We start from the raw sequence: 15,773 nt of genomic DNA, 5'->3' as shown, positions 1-15,773 counted from the left end.
GAATTTGCTTCAATCCCTCAGACAGAGACAAACACCTACAGGATCTCTGTCAAGCGTTCTTAAAACTACAATGCCCACCTGGTGAAGTGAAGAAACAGATTGACAGAGCCAGAAGGGTTCCCAGAAATCACCTACTACAGGACAGGCCCAACAAAGAAAGTAACAGAACGCCACTAGCCATCACCTACACCCCCAACTAAAACCTCTCCAGCACATCATCAAGGATATACAACCTATCCTGAAGGACGATCCCTCACTCTCACAGACCTTGGGAGACAGGCCAGTCCTTGGGAGACAGGCCAGTCCTTGCTTACACACAGCCCCCCAACCTGAAGCAAATATTCACCAGCAACTAAACATCACATAACAGAAACACTAACCCAGGAACCTATCCCTGCAACAAACCCCGTTGCCAACTCTGTCTGCTTATCTATTCAAGGGAAATCATCATAGAACCTAATCATATCAACCACACCATCAGGGGCTCATTCACCTGCACATCTACCATTGTGATATATGCCATCATGTGCTAGCAATGCCCCTCTGCCATGTACATTGGCCAAACCAGACGGTCTCTACGCAAAAGAATAAATGGACACAAATCAGAAACCAAGAATTATATCGTTCAAAAAACAGTCAGAGAACACTTCAGTCTCCCTGGACACTGAACAGCAGACTCAAAAACAGACTCCAATGAGAAACTGCAGAACTGGAATTAATTTGCAAACTGGACACCATCAAATTAGGTCTGAATAAAGACTGGGAGTGGATGGGTCATTACAAAGACTAATTTCCCCCTACTGTTACTCACACTTCTTGTCAACTGTTTGAAATGGGCCATCCTCATTACCACTACAAATGTGATTTTTCCTCCCTTGGTATTCTACTGTTGAGAATTGAATTGTCCCGTTAGCACTGACCCCCCACTTGGTAAGGCAACTCCCATCTTTTCATGTACTGTGTATATATTTCTGCTACTGCATTTTCCCCTCCACACATCTGATCAAGTGGATTTTAGCCCACGAAAGCTTATGCCCAAATACATTTGTTAGTCTCTAAGGTGCCACAAGTACTCCTCGTTGTTTTCACTGATGATATAAGCACCATAACACACAAACAGGGCACACACACTGTATAAGCACAGAGAGATACGTACATGATATAGGGAAGACAAGATCCATGGCATATGCACATACAGAACACAAATATGCAGTATAAACACAGTGACATCACACACACACACACAAGATAAACATGGTCTATATGCTGTGATACACACAAAGGCAGGACAAAGTGACAGGCACCCAGTGACATGGGACACATGTACGTAAACTGTGCCATATATGGTATAAACATCTAGTGTTACACATGGGGCAGAGGGGGATACACACTCAGTGTGACATGTGGGGTGGGGGGCAGGACACACCCAGGGGTACACACCCAGCGTGACATGTGGGGTGGGGGGCAGGGCACACCCAGGGGTACACACCCAGTGTGATATGTGGGGTGGGGAGCAGGACACACCCAGGGCACACACCCAGTGTGACATGTGGGGTGGGGGGCAGGACACACCCGGGGCACACACCCAGTGTGACATGTGGGGTGGGGGGCAGGGCACACCAAGGGGTACACACCCAGTGTGACATGTGGGGTGGGGGGCAGGACACACCCAGGGCACACACCCAGTGTGACATGTGGGGTGGGGGGCAGGACACACCCAGGGCACACACCCAGTGTGACATGTGGGGTGGGGGGGCAGGACACACCCGGGGCACACACCCAGTGTGACATGTGGGGTGGGGGCAGGGCACACCCAGTGTCACACACGCGGATACACCCACCCCGAGACAGGCCTGTCACAGTCTCGCTTGTTCACCCGCCCCTCCCCAGACGCGCGGGGCACAGTCCCTCGCCCGCCCGAGACGCGCACACGCCCGGGGAGCCGCTCAGGCGTGTGCCGAGCGCGGCGCAGCCCCGGCCGGCGCTGAGCGGAGCCCGCTGACACTTACCCCGGGGGGGGCCGGCCCCAGGCCGGCGCGCGGTGGCCCCTGTTGGGCGATGGCCCCGCCCCCTCTCTAGCAAGAGCCCGAGGAGACCCCGCGACCTGCCGGGGCCGTTCCCTGGCGCGCGGGCCGCGGCGGGTCCCTCACGGCGGCGGGGCCTGGAGACCGGCTCAAAACAACAACACAGCGACGGGCAGGAACCGGAGGCAGAACAGCGCGCATGCGCCGGCCCCGGAACCAGCTGGGGGGCGGTGCGCGTCGTCCCTTCCGCCCCGCGCTGCGTGAGGGACCCGCCCCGGACCCGGCGCCGGGCCTGGCCTGGCCGGGCGGGTGAGTCCGGGGGCTGCTGGACGCCCCCCGGCACCAAGCGCCGCGCCCGCTCCTTTCGTCCGCCGAGTGTGTCTCGCAGCGCAGGACCCCAGCCTCGCTGCCCGCCCTCAAACCCCGGGCTCTGGGCGGCTGGGCCCACCGGGCAGCCCCGGGTGGCTCTGCTGCATGCGACTCGCCCTGCTAGGTCAGCCGGCTGGTCCATCTAGTCCAGTAGCCTGTTTTCTAGCAGTGCCCCGTGTTCTAGAGGGAATGACCAGGGCAATTTGTCCAGTGCCCAATCCCCTGCCCCAGGCCTAGCTTCTGGTACTCACAGTGTGGGGGTGTATCTCTCACCATCTTGGCTAATACCCATTGATGGACCTTATCTCATTTTTTTTTTAACCCAGTTACAGTTTGGTCTTCACAATATTCTGTGGCAACGAGTTCCATGGTTGATTGGGCATTGTGTGAAAAAGTACTTCCTTAGGTTTGTTTAAAACCTGTGCCTATTTTGTTGGGTGACCTCAGTGTTGTGTTATGTGAAGGAGTAAATAACACTTCCTTATTCACTTTCTATAGACCTCTATCATAGCCCCTCTTAGTCATCTCTTTTCCAAGCTGAAAAGTTCCAGTCTTATTAATCCCTCTCATATGGAACTTCTCCCCAGCTGGGGATCCCGCCGCAGCCCTGCTCCTTACCATGGAGTAGATCAGATTTTATGGTCTGTGACATGTTTTTCCCAGCCATGAATTTTTGTAGCCCTTCTCTGTGCCTTTTCCAATTCTAATATATCTTTTTTTGTGTTGGGTGACTAAAACTGCACACAGTATTCAAGGTGTGGACGTACCATGGATTTACGTAGTGGCATTGTGATATTTTGTGAAGTCTTATCTGTCACTTTCCTCACAGTTCCTAACATTCTGTTAGCTTTTTTGGCTGCTGCTGCACGTTAAGCAGATGTTTTCAGAGAACCATCCACAATGATGGCAAGATCTTTCTTGAGTGGTAACAGCTAATTTAGATCCCATCATTTTGTATGTATAATTGAGATTATGTTTTCCAGTGTTCATTACTTTGCATTTATCAACATTGAATTTCATCTGCTATTTTGTTGCCACTCATCTAGTTTAGTAACTCTTTGCAGTCAATTTTGGACTTAACTGTCTTGAGTCATTTTGTACCGTCTGCAAATTATACCACCTCGCTGCTTAGCCCTTTTACCAGATCATTTATGAATATATTGAACAGCACTGGTTCCAGTACTGATCCCCGGGGGACATCACTATTTACTTCTCTCCATTCTGAAAACTGACCATTTGTTCCTACCCTTTGTTTTCTGTCTTTTAACCAGTTAGTGATCCATGAGAGGACCTTCCTTCTTCTCCCATGACTTCTTATTATGTTTAAGAGCCTTTGCTGATGGAGCTTGTCAAAAGCTTTCTGAAAGTCCAAATACACTATATCCACTGGATCACCGTTGTCCATGTGTTTGTTGACACCCTCAAAGAATTCTAATAGATTAGTGTGGCATGGTTTCTCTTTACAAAAGGCGTGTTGACTCTTCTTCAACACATCATGTTCATCTGTATGTCTGATAATTCACTGTGACGGGTTGGATCACAGAGACACCCCTTGGGACTACCACCTGATGTGCTGAGACTACCTCTGAGCCCATTTTCCCTGGCAGCTTGGGACTTCAGTACCCTGTCTTATTGAGCCAGTCATGCTAGCCTGCTACAAACACAGACCCAGGTCTGAACCACATCCCCCACAAGTTACAGACTTAACTGAAAACAGCTTAACAAGTGCTCTGTCTCTAGCACCCAGTTCCCAGTGGGATCCAAACCCCAAATAAATCTGGTTTACTCTGTATAAAGCTTATACAGGGTAAACTCATAAATTGTCCACCCTCCCTAACACTGATAGAGAGATATGCACAGCTATTTGCTCCCCCAGGAACTAATTACTTGCTCTGTGTCGCAATCCGATACATAGTTATGGCTCTGTATGGCCAATTGTCGGTCCACGATCATCTTGTCCTGTTAAAAGGACAAGGCAGCCTCCATCTTGGACTAGGTTCTTGTATATAGGAGAGGGCAGAGACTCAATCCTGCCCAGCAACACTGGCTGTGTATGTTCTCCTGTTGTTTTTTCTCTCCTGCTGGGCCATCTAAAGGTCAGGCTAGTTCTGTGTGTGAAGGCCTGATTCTGCCCGGCAATCTGTTTTTTTTTGGGCCGGTCGTCTGGAGGTCAGGTTAATCCTGCCCAGCGACTCACTTTCCCGCTCTTTTTGGACCCAGTCATCTAAGGGTCAAGCTTGTTTACGTGTCAACTCCAGTGTGCCGTGTGCAAATCCTGCCAACGTGGGGTGGCAACAGCTCGAAACCTGAAGGGAGGAGGGACCAGGGAGCCAATCAGATACCGACACGTGGGACTGATTCCTCTTAATAAAACTAGGTTTCCCCCCAAAATTTGTGTGGAGCATCCGCGTGTTAGCTGAAGGACCTGATCAACCTTTTGGCCAGGGTCTCCTCCCGGTAAAGCATGCTCGTGTCATATCATTTGGATTCGTTGTCGTTTGGACCCGATCCCTGTCAGCTCGTCATGCTTCTGGTGTCTGTTCTGCTGGTCAGCTGCGCCTGGAGTGCGGTATTTGCTTTTTGATATCTGACAGTTAGCTCATCTAGCCTCTTATTTTTCCCCTCCCTAACTCTGTACCAAGTATCTATTCAGGATATCAGGATTGTATTAATGAGCTCAGAATTGCACAATTGCTTAGCTAGCTTGTATAGTTGTTCTAGTTGTTAGTGAATTGTTAATTGCAAACTGTTTCATGTGTGTGAATCACTGCTCTGTCTTTGTCCGGAGTGCATGAATCTGGGAGCTGTCTCCACCTGGAGATTAGCAGACCTAGGGGTTCCCGTCCCCGCGGTCTGAGTGAGTGGAATCTGCCCAGCTGCAGCCGCACCACACTCTGGGTTACCCTTAGTGTGAAAGCAAGCGTGGCTGAGGCAGTGGCCTGTGGGTCTCTTTTCTGTGTTGCACCGGGCACCGCCCTGACGAACCCGATTCCCATCTTGTGTGATTGGTGTGTCTGCCTATTTGGTGTGGTGTGGTGAGCAGTATAAAGTGTATTGTTACTGTGTTTTGGGGTGTGTTTGTACTTTTGATACCATCCCAGCCAAAGTTGCCTACTCCCCCGGCCCAAGTTGTAATTATCCCCCAATAAACGCAGCCACTTGGCTTTTCACTGTTATTCTGGTCCTACCTGTTTTTCCTCACTCAATACCAAGCTTTAATGGACCGCAATCTATTTCAGACACTCTGGATCAATTAATAAGCAAAAAGTGATTTTATTAAGTATAAAAAGTAGGATTTAAGTGGTTCCAAGTAATAACAGACAGAACCAAGTAAGTTACCAAGCAAAATAAAACAAAAACATGCAAGTCTAAGCCTAATACATTAAGAAACTGAATACAGGTAAATCTCACCCTCAGAGATGTTCCAGTAAGCCTTTTTCACAGACTAGACCCCTTCCTAGTCTGGGCCCAATCCTTTCCCCGGTACAGTCCTTGTTCCAGCTCAGGTGGTAGCTAGGGGATTTTTCATGACTGCAGCCTCCTTTGTTCTGTTCCACCCCCTTCTATAGCTTTGGCACAAGACGGGAATCTTTTGTCTCTCTGGGTCCCCACCCCTCCTTCTAAATGGAAAAGCCCCAAGTTTAAGATGGATTCCAGATGGCTTGCAAGTAAACAGAGCCACCTACCGTCAGTTGTCCTAGTTAATGGGAGCCATCAAGATTCCAAACCACCATTAATGGCCCACACTTTGCATAATTACAATAGGACCTCAGAGTTATATTTTGTATTTCTAGTTTCAGATACAAGAATGATATATTCATACAAATAGGATGAACACAGTAGATTATAAATTTTGTAATGATACCTTACAAAAGACCTTTTGCATGAAGCATACTCCAGTTACATTATATTCACACTTATTAGCATATTTTCATAAAATCATATAGAGTGCAACGTCACATTGGTCTTTACTATAGTTTCATCCAATTTGCCTCTGAGGTGCCTCATCTCTGAAAAGTCTTTATAGATTAGAACCAAGGTTGTAGTTCAGGCTGGAGACCATTGAGGAGTCTGAGGATCTATTGAGGCACTGGGTCTGGGCAGGTGTGAGCCACGTGCATCAGGTTTTCTTACCTACGTCCACTCTGCATGTAGTGCTAGATGCAGCTTCCACATGATGATCGTGTTCAGTCATAGGTAAATTGACCTGCGCAGGCCTGATCTACACATGATGAAAATGTGGATGATATTTTTCATGGATCAGATGGCACTGCCTCCTTCAGCTATGAACTCAAAGGAGACTTAAATGTTAGGCATTCATAGCACTGACGTAGGTACCCAGGCTCCTACAATGGGGAAAAGTTAAGCATCTCCGAATGGGCTCTACAAAAGCAAGCATGTTGAGCAGAGAGTCACCTAACCTAGTCAATATCAAATGCTGAAAAGTGGGATGGAGGGAAGGCATGATGAGGGCTAAACTGCTGTACTTCAAAGGGATTCTCTTTCTCAACAAATACCAAGGAGGTGATGGTGGTTGGTGGTAATGGTCCTCTTTTTCTTGGTAGCCCATAGATTTGTTGTAGAAATCTGGATCTATTTTAGCATTTAAAACTAAAGAGAAAGGAAAATCAAAGTCTTTTCACCAATAATTCTCAAACAAACAAACAAAGGATATATTTGTTGAATAAATTTGTAATGACTATTTCACCCAGGGCTTGTCTACACTGGCCTGCTAAATTGGCGCCACTCCTATTGATGCAGTGGCATCAATTTAGTGGGTCTGGTGAAAACACAGTAAATCGATGGGAGAACAAAGTCTTATTTATTGAGAGAAAATTTAGGTGACTAAATTATAGTCAATAAAGCAAGAAAGAAAGCATTACAGTATATATATATATATATATATATATATATATATATATAGTAGTGCATTAACTAACATTTTAACATTGTGCTCCTTCAACTCAAAAAAGTAGTGCACAAACTAACATATATATGTAGTAAGGACCAATTACATTGAGAGTATACATTTAAATGGCACAGGGTACTACACAGACTGTATAACAAATACAGTGTTGTGATATTGGTACACACTGACCCTTTCATGCATATGCATAAGGCTTTTAACATTAGACTTATTACAAAGTAGCATACAAATACCCTATGCACATGTATTGAAATAGCATTCCGATTAGGGCTGTCAATCGCAGTCAACTCACGCAATTAACTCAAAACATTAATCATGATTAATTGCAGTTTTAATCACACTGTTAAACAATAGAATACCAATTGAAATTTATTAAATATTTTGGATGTTTTTCTACACTCATATATATTGTATTCTGTGTTGTAATTGAAATCAGTGTATAGTGTTTTTATTACAAATCTTTGCACTGTAAAGTGATAAACAAAAGAAATAGTATTTTTTAATTCACCTTATACAAGTACAGTACTGTAGTGCAATCTCTTTGCTGTGAAAGTGCAATTTACAAATGTAGATTTTCTTTTTGTTACATAACTGCACTCAAGAACAAAACAATGTAAAACTTCAGAGCCTACAAGTCCACTGAGTCCTACTTCTGGTTCAGCCAGTCGCTAAGACAAACAAGTTTGTTTACATTTCAGGAGAAAATGCTGCCGGCTTCTTATTTACAATGTCATCTGAAAGAGAGAACAGGCATTTGCGTGGCACTTTTGTAGCTGGCATTGCAAGGTATTTACGTGCCAGATATGCTAAACATTTGTATGCCCTTTCATGCTTTGGCCACCATTCCAGAAGAAAATGCTTTCATGCTGATGACACTCTTTAAAAAAAAGCATAATTAAATTTGTGACTGAACTCCTTGGGGGAGAATTGTATGTCCTCTAGCTCTGTTTTACCCACATTCTGCCATATATGTCATGTTATAGCAGTCTCGGATGATGACCCAGCACATATTGTTCATTTTAAGAACACTTTCACTGCAGATTTGACAAAACGCAAAGAAGGTACCAATGTGAGATTTCTAAAGATAGCTACAGCACTCGACCCAAGATTTAAGAATCTGAAGTGCCTTCCAAAATCTGAGAGGGATGAGGTGTGGAGCATGCTTTCAGAAATCTTAAAAGAGCAATACTCTGATGCAAAAACTACAGAACCTGAACCACCAAAAAAGAAAATCAACCTTCGGCTGGTGGCATGTGACTCAGATAATGAAAATGAACATGTGTCGGTCCACATTGCTTTGGATTGTTATTGAGCAAAACCCGTCATCAGCATGGACGCATGTCCCCTGGAATGCTGGTTGAAGCATGAAGGGACATACTAATCTTTAGCACATCTGGTACATAAATATCTTGCGATGGCGTCTACAACAGTGCCACGACATCACCTGTTCTCACTTTCAGGTAAACTTTCAGATGTAAACAAGAAGCAGGCTGCATTATCTCCTGCAAAAGTGAACAAACTTGTTTGTCTGAGCAATTGACTGAACAAGAAATAGGACTGAGTAGACTTGCAGGCTTTAAAATTTTACATTGTTTTATTTTTTAATTCAGTATTTTTGTACATAATCCTACATTTGTAAGTGCAACTTTCATGATAATCACCACCATGCATTCAAGCAGGGAGGAGTTTGTCTATCTGGCTGGGAGAAGAAAGCAATGCTTTCTGGCTTGCGGGAGGAGGGAAGATGTAAAGTTGCTGGAAGAGCAGTCAGCGTGATGGATGACTCACCACCTAGGAATGAGGGGCTTAAAAAGGTCAGCTTCTTTACTCAGAACAGGCTGGGCACCAGGCAAGGAGGCTCCTGTGCATGGCTTGCTGTAGGACCATGTGGAAGTCAGCATGTGGAAGCCAGCATGTGAAACAGTATGGCTCGCAGGGCCGGCTCCAGGCACCAGCGGAGGAAGCACGTGCCTGGGTCAGCACATGCTAAGAGGTGGCATTCCATCCATTCTTGGGGCGGCACAGTACAGGCGGCTTTTTTGTTTGTTTGTTTGCTTGGGGCCACAAAAATGGTAGAGCCAGCCCTGATGGCTCCAGGGGCATGGAGAAGGGTGAGCTTGGAAAAACAGGGGACTGTTACCCCCCCGCCAGCCCCAGAGACAGGGAAGGGCAGGCAGAGGCAAATTACACAGAAAGGGGACAGTGGAAAGAAGGGGAACTAGCATCCCCCTGCCCCAGGTACTTCCACCCACAGGCAGGCTGGAAGCTGCAATCGGGGAAGGTGAATTTGCAAGAAAGGCTAGTCAGCGTCTGAAACCATCAACAGGGGAGGGGAGGAGAAGGGAGAGGAAGGCAAGGACATTTAATTGTTTCACGTACCAGCCGTGCTGCAAGTGGATGTATCAGGCTGCAATTCTTTCGGGCTCACGTTGCTGCTCAGGTGCCTGTACCTCTGCTTAAAAGGGTGCAAGCAGAGGCAGCAGCGGCAGCGCAGGGCAGTCCTAATGGAGACCAAGGGCTGGAAGGGGACCCAAGGCAGACAGTATTGCAGCAGGGGCAAGGGGGGTTCACAAGTACAGGGGTTGCTAATGCTCAGGGTCATGTGTTTAATAACCCAGGGCATAACCCAGGGCAGCCTCATGGACTGAGGAAGGGAAATGACTGAAAGGAAGCATCCACACATGCAGGTGGGGTAGTCAGCAGAGCTGTGCAGCAAATGGTCAGTGAGGTTGTTTCTGAGGTTTTCTTCACAGCATTACAGCACTTCCAAAGGGCACGAGGTCACCTAGAACCAGGATGTTCTCTTCCACTGAACGCAAAGGACGGCAGTAATGATTCTATGTCAGGGGTCGGCAACCACCTTTGGCATGCGAGCCGATTTTGCCTGGAACGCGGCTTCCAGCCAGGGTCCCAGCCGCTGGCCCCGCTCAGCGCACGCCCGGCTGAGTGAACGGAACCCCAGGCCAGCAGAGGCTGAGCGGGGCCGGTGGCTGGGACCCCAGACCGGTGGCAGGCACGCCCCCCAGCTCCTCCCTCACTGTGCTCGGGTTCTGCGGCTCCCGGGAGTGTGAGCTGCTGGGGCGCAAGGCCCTGAGCCAGCTGCAGGAGGGGCGGTGGCTCACACTCCCGGGAGCCGCAGAGCCCGAGCGTGGCGAGGGGAGCTGGGGGGGGGCACACGGGGACTGCTGCTCACATGCATCCGCTGCAGGAGCCCCCCCAGGGGGGGCACTGGGCCACAGCCCAGGCAGGCCTGCCCTCTCCCCCCCGGCTCCCTCCTCACCGGGCTCTTTTTCTGCAGCTCCCCGAACTGTGAGCCGCTGCCACCACTGCCCCTCCCACAGCTCCCCCACTCCAGCTGCCTCAGCACTCCACATGGAGTTTTGCCTCTATGTGGAGCCAGCATCTGACTGGCATGGGCATGGTAAGGGGAGTCCCATGGGGCAGTCAGGGAGCAGGGAGAGAGTTGTATGGGTCGGGAGTTCTGGGGGTCCTGTCTGGGGGCGGGGAGTGGTTGGATGGGGCGTGGGAGTCCCCGGGGGTCTGCCTGGGGACAGGGGTGTGGATAAGCATTGAGGCAGTCAGGGGACAGGTAGGGGGTAGGATCCTAGGGGGGCAGTTAGGGTGGGGGGGTCTCAAGAGGGGGCAGTCAGGGAACAAGGAGCAGGGAGGCTTAGGTAAGGGGTGGGGTTCTGGGGGCAGTTAGGGGCAGGGGTCCCAGGAGGGGGCAGTCAGGGGACAAGGAGTGGGGGCGAGTGGGTTGGGGGTTATGACCGGGGCAATCGGGGTGGGAAGTGGGAGGGAGTGGATGGGGGCAGGGCTAGGGCAGGGCTCTCCCCTCCCCACTGCAGCCTGCAGGAGCCCTCGGGGGACGCTGGGCAGCAACTTGTGCAGGAGGGGTGCAGCTGCTCCCCGCTAGCAGTGCCGCTGCCTTTGCAGAGCTGCTGCCCCCCTGCACCATGCTGGCTCCTCCATGGCTGAGGCTTGCTGCTGCCGCAAGCAGGACACTCTGGCTCTCCGTTGCCTCCGGAAGGTGGCTTCTCACTGCCGAGCTGCTGCAGCGGCCCAAGCACGGCAAAGCCAGTGAATGGACTTGGGGCGGAGGCCACCTGGGTGGGGAAGGCTGCGCTCGTGGGGGTGGCTGTGCACCCTCCAGGGGAGTTCAGGGGGCGGGGAGGGGGGAACCTGGTCTAGGGAGCAGCCCCTGGGCATGGCTGGCCCCTGGGGTCTCTAAAGGCTCGTTGGGATTTGCCCCTCAATGAACCAATGTGCGGGGGGGAGGGAGGGGGCGCAAGGTGGAAGTTTTGCCTACGGCACAAAATATCCTTGCACCGGCCCTGCCCCAGGGGGTGCGTACACCCCAGGTTAAGAACTACTGCACTAAACTGATAAGATCTGCATTTTAATTTAATTTTAAATGAAGCTTCTTAAACATTTTAAAAAACTTGTTTACTTTACATACAACAATAGTTTATAGACTTATAGAGAGAGACCTTCTAAAAACGTTAAAATGTATTACCAGCACACGAAACCTTAAATTAGAGTGAATAAATGAAGACTCAGCACACCACTGCTGAAAGGTTGCTGACCCCTGCTTTATGTAGTTTAATCTCTCCCTTATGAAAGTACAGATGCCTCCTCTACCTAGTTTTCAGTCTTACCTAAAGGCAATATACCCTAGAATTTTAAAAGCAATCTTTTCAACCAACCATGTTTCTTGTATACAAGTGATATCTGGTTCAGTTCTCATTTCAAGTATATTTTCTTTTACTTCTTGATCATGTGCTATCAAACTGTGCGCATTGCAACAAAGAATTCCCATAGTAGTCATATTTCATCATCACCCTCATTTAAGATTGCACGAATATGATCCATTGACATATTGCTAACATGCAAGTATTTTTCCACGGCCCTTGGTATAATTTTCATTTTTCCCATTTGTAATGTGCAATTTCTCACTTATCACAAATGCAATAAACCTCTTTTTCCACTACCAATATGTCATTGCTGGTTCCTTCTTCACTATTTATCATATTCTTTATAGAATGAGGCTGTATCTTCAGTTCCTCTTTTCCTGTGATGATTTTCTCTTCCTTCTCCGCCAAATGTTTTGAGAGTCTCCTTAGAGCTTCTGCATAAGATATATTAACAGTTTTGTATCGCTTTAGTTGTTTTGCCACAATACATCTTCTATATGCTGGACTGTAATTCACAATGCAATTATTACACTTGACCTCCCCATCTACACAATTCTCACAGGAGTGCTCATCCCCACATTTACCACATCTTGTTTTCCCTTTACCAAACATGTCACATGTCCATATTGGGACACTTATAATCAGGGCTTTGGAGCGGAGCCCGGCGCTGGAGCACGGAGCAGCTCTGGAGCAATGGAGCTGCAGGTGTTTGCCGGGAGCTGGAGCACAACTCCAAAGCCCTGCTTATAATACCTTAAGGGAGGAGGATATAAGGCTTGGTTCTAACGATCTGATGCCCTAGTATTATTTTATCAGGTAGAGTCCCTTCCTTAGATGTAATCAGTACAGCTTTTGATGGCTTTTTTTCTCCTCTTTTACTAAGGCCTGATCTATGCTATAAAATTAGGCTGAAGTAAGCCACTTTGCATCGACCTAGTTGTGTATATGTCTACACTTAAATTTGTCTCCCATTGTAACTGGTCTTCTGCCTGCACCTCTTCCTGGGGCCCGCTGGCTGCCCCAATAAAGCACAGAGAGGCTTCTCCTTCTGCAGCACCCATGGCTTTATTTACACATTTCTCCCACCAACAGTGACATACGATACACAACGCTTGCATGCCTGACAATCTCCCCTCCTACACAGAGTCTGCCCTCAGCCTGGAGACTGACCTTCCCCTGGCCGTTCCCCCTTCTTCTGGCTGCCAGCCAGCCTTTATAGCCCTTGAATCCTCAGGCCTGCAGGTGCAGACAGTTCTGAAGGCCAGGCACCAGACTTGTCCCTAGCCCCAATCTATTTCCCCTGATTGGGGCTGGCTGAGCAGGAGCTAATTAGGTGCCTTTGCACCAGCACCCTGCTACACCCACCAATATAAGCTCCCCATTATGCTGCCATAATACCACCACCTCTCTGAGCGGCATTGAGCCATGATTGATGTACTGAAGTCGTGCAAGTATAGACGCTGCATTCTTCTCCATGCCGATCCTAACAGTCCTCCAACAGCTGTCCCACAATGCCCAACACTGACCGCTCTGGTCATAATTTTGAACTCCACTGCCCAGAAGTCATGCAGACTGGAAGGCCCAAGTCCCTTTAAAGCCCTGCAAATTTTTGAAGTGTCTTTTCCTGATTGTCCAGGTTGGTGAGCATACTTAACAGCTCTCCATTGTGCAACTGTCTCGCAGACCATGCCAGCTACTCACTCCAAATATGCTCCAGCTTGAAGTAGATAGAAGATACTGGATCTTCTGGGCCTAAGAGGAAGAAGAGTCTGTGCAAGCACAGCTATGGACCAGCCACAGAACTGTAGACATCTACGAGCAAACTGGGGATGCAGGAAAAGGAGTACAACAGGGACCAGCAGCAGTGTCATGTGGCAGGCATACCAGAGAGGTCCACAGTCAATCCAGTACCAAGCTGCAGACCTCTGCTTTTACAAAGAGCTGCATGCTATACTTGGCAGAGAAATCATGTTCCCCAATGATTCAGTTCTTGCAGCTCTGCAAATACTGGAGGGTTGTGTGTCCTGTGCTTGCAAAACTCATGACAATAGTGCAGAGCTGTCCAGGCTCCATACTTTTATAAGAGATGGTGGACAGTGAGGATGGCCATGTGGGTTTGAGGGATTTTGAAAAAAAATACATGAAAATTATGGGATGGAGACAGTTGCCCACCTTGATCCCAATCACCCCTGTGCAACTTGTTTCTGCCCCACCATGCATTGCTAAAACTTCCCAAAGGAGAGAGTGCTGAATGGTTTCACACTGGGATACCTACCCCTCGAGCACTGCACTATGTATCTATACAAGCAATCCTGTTGAGTACCTGCACTGCAAACAATACACAAGCAATATACTAATTGCAGCAACTTTATGCTGATATAATTTGCATTGATCAACGTTTGTATTGTAGACCTGGCCTAGTTAGCTGCTTACTTTTAACACTATCTTCTGGGCTTTTTGTTATCTCATTGGTCAGGTCCAGTGGTACCCCATATATTACCCCTTCATTTCAGTCAAATATTTTGGTAGATGACAATTTATTTTAACTTTCCCTAAAGTTTTAGTTTGTTAGGCATTTATCAGCCTACTCTTTGTATTTATGTATCCCTATCTTGCATTTTTCTAGCTTTTACTATATCCCTTATGCTTTCTTAAAACCAGTCATAGCTACTTTCACAGTGTTAACGTCACCTATTCTTGTTTCCTTTGGTAGTAGCCTCAGTTATAACATTTTGGTTTATTTATTTTCTCAGCTTTGCTTTTTTGACTATGGCCTTGTCTACACTACAAGACTATTTCAAATCAACTTAGTTCGAATTTGTGGATTCGACCTTATGAAGTCGAATTTGTGTATCCATACTAAATACACAAATTCGAATTTCTGAGTCCACATTCACGGGGCCAGCGTCGACTTTGGAAGCGGTGCACTGTGGGAAGCTATCCCACAGTTCCCGCAGTCCCCGCTGCCCATTGGAATGCTGGGTAGAGCCCACAATGCCTGCTGGGGGGAGAAATGTGTCGAGGGTGGTTTTGAGTAAGTGTCGTCATTGAACCGTCAACCACAACCTCCCTCCCTCCCTCCTTGAAAGTGCCTGCGGGCAATCTGTTCGTGCACTTTTCTGGTCAGTGACAGCGCGGACGCCACAGCACTGCAAGCATGGAGCCCGCTGCGATCATCGCCGTTTTCTCCTCCTCGCACTTTATCGTCCACCTCTTCCACAGTCAGCTGCTGAGAAATTGGGCTACTTTTCAATGGTGCTGCAAGCACTGGGGGACCATAGGGGACGTTTTACAAACATCAACGTCGGGTGGCCGGGCAAGGTTCATGACGCGTGTGTTTTCAGGAACTGTGGGCTGCTCAGACGCCTGCAGGAAGGTAGTTTCTTCCCGGACCACGAAATAACTGTTGTGGATGTGCAGATGCCTATAGTCATCCTCGGGGACCCAGCCTGCCCGCTAATGCACTTGCTCATGAAGCCCTATACAGGCGCCTGGGACAGCGACAAGGAACTCTTCAAATACCAGCGAGCAGCGAGCAGCGTGACCTGTGACTGTTCAGTTTCTTTACAGAGAAGCTGAACCTGCCCCTGTTTCTTTACCCAGTTACTGTTGACTCTCCTCTTCGGTTACATACCCCGTTCACCCCGTTACCCCCACTTCCAGCACACGTGTAAAAATAAAATACATGTCCCATTATTACTTAACAAAGGTTTCTTTATTCATGACTTTTCGTGAAAGGGTTGAAACTGGGACGCAGAC

The 15,773-nt window shown here is 48.2% G+C and overlaps 1 protein-coding gene across 1 annotated transcript in view; it reads right to left on the bottom strand.

Moving 5' to 3' along the window:
• The window catches only part of PNPLA8 (patatin like phospholipase domain containing 8), a 69,396-nt gene extending 67,198 nt beyond the window's left edge, over positions 1-2,198 (bottom strand). Inside the window, exon 1 of the mRNA XM_044994618.1 lies at positions 2,010-2,198. The gene's annotated coding sequence lies outside the window, so the exon portion shown is untranslated. The remainder of the gene's footprint in view (positions 1-2,009) is intronic.
• Between the last annotated feature and the right edge of the window lie 13,575 nt (positions 2,199-15,773).

The sequence above is a fragment of the Mauremys mutica genome, chromosome 1, assembly GCF_020497125.1.
Source record: "Mauremys mutica isolate MM-2020 ecotype Southern chromosome 1, ASM2049712v1, whole genome shotgun sequence".
Taxonomy (NCBI): Eukaryota; Metazoa; Chordata; order Testudines; family Geoemydidae; genus Mauremys; species Mauremys mutica.
The sequence above is the reverse complement of the archived record's forward strand: the minus strand, read 5'-3'. Positions and strand labels throughout refer to the sequence as shown.